The following is a 1,957-nucleotide window of genomic DNA, read 5'->3' on the forward strand; positions in this document are numbered from 1 at the left end:
TATTGTATACAATTCCGATGCTATATTTGTGTTTCATCACCACTCTGTAGGTCCACAGATTACAGAATGCCTCCAGATGTGCTTCGGAAACTACTACTAATCTTCCAGGGATCGATCAAATCGTAGACAGTTTGAGACATTACTCCCATGAAGAAAAGTCCGCATGGTACTTATTGAATTCAATGCCGATGCAATTTTTGTGCTTCATCAACACTCTGTAGGTCCACAGATTACAGAATGCCTCCAGATGCGCTTCGGAAACTACTACTGGTCTTTAATGGCACGATCAAAACGTAGACAATTTGAGACATTACTCCCATGGAGAAAAGTCCGCATGGTACTAATTGTATTTAATGCCGATGCAATTTTTGTGTCTCATCAACACTCTGTAGGTCCACTGATTACAGAATGACTCCAGATGTGCTTCGGAAACTACTACTAATCTTCCAGGGAACGATCAAATCGTAGACAGTTGGAGACATTACTCCCATGAAGAAAAGTCCGCATGGTACTTATTCTATTCAATGCCGATGCAATTTTTGTGCTTCATCAACACTCTGTAGGTCCACAGATTACAGAATGCCTCCAGATGTGCTTCGGAAACTACTACTGGTCTTCCAGGGAACGACAAAGCGTAGACAGTTTGAGGCATTACTCCCATGGAGAAAAGTCCGCATGGTACTTATTGTATACAATGCCGATGCTATATTTGTGATTCATCAACACTCTGAAGCTCCATATATTACAGAATGCCTCCAGATGTGCTTCGGAAACTATTACTGGTCTTCCAGGGAACGATCAAAGCGTAGACAGTTTAAGATATTACTCCCATGGAGAAAAGTCCACATGGTATTTATTGTATTCAATGCCGATGCAATTTTTGTGTTTCATCAACTCTCTGTAGGTCCACAGATCACAGAATGCCTCCATATGTGCTTCGGAAACAACTACTGGTCTTCCAGGGAGCGATCAAATCGTAGACAGTTTGAGACATTACTCCCGTGGAGAAAAGTCCGCATGGAACTTATTGTATTCAATGTCGATGCAATTTTTGTGTTTCCTCAACATCCTGTAGGTCCACAGATTCCTGAATGCCCCCAGATGTGCTTGGGAAACTACTACTGGTCTTCCAGGGAACGATCGAAACGTAGACAGTTTGAGACATTACTCCCATGAAGAAAAGTTTGCCTGGTAGTTATTGTATTCAATGCCGATGCAATTTTGGTGTTTCATCAACACTCTGTATGTCCACAGATTACAGAATGCCTCCAGATGCGCTTCGGAAACTACTACTGGTCTTCCTGGAATCGATCAAAGCGTAGACAGTTTGAGCCAATTCTCCCATGGAGAAAAGTCCGCAAGATACGTATTCTATTCAATGCCGATGCAATTTTTGTGCTTCATCAACACTCTGTAGGTCCACAGATTACAGCATTCCTTTAGATGTGCTTCGGAAACTACTACTGGTCTTCCTGGAATCGATCAAAGCGTAGACAATTTGCGACAATTCTCCCATGGAGAAAAGTCCGCATGGTACTTATTGTATACAATTCCGTTGCTATATTTGTGTTTCATCACCACTCTGTAGGTCCACAGATTACAGAATGCCTCCAGATGTGCTTCGGAAACTACTACTAATCTTCCAGGGAACGATCAAATCGTAGACAGTTTGAGACATTACTCCCATGAAGAAAAGTCCGCATGGTACTTATTGAATTCAATGCCGATACAATTTTTGTGCTTCATCAACACTCTGTAGGTCCACAGATTACAGAATGAATCCAGATGTGCTTCGGAAACTACTACTGGTCTTCCAGGGAACGATGAAAGCGTAGACAGTTTGAGGCATTACTCCCATGGAGAAAAGTCCGCATCGTACTTATTGTATACAATGACGATGCTATATTTGTGTTTCATCACCACTCGGAAGCTCCATATATTACAGAATGCCTCCAGA

The sequence above is a fragment of the Schistocerca gregaria genome, chromosome 10 (assembly GCF_023897955.1).
Source record: "Schistocerca gregaria isolate iqSchGreg1 chromosome 10, iqSchGreg1.2, whole genome shotgun sequence".
NCBI classification, from domain to species: Eukaryota; Metazoa; Arthropoda; class Insecta; order Orthoptera; family Acrididae; genus Schistocerca; species Schistocerca gregaria.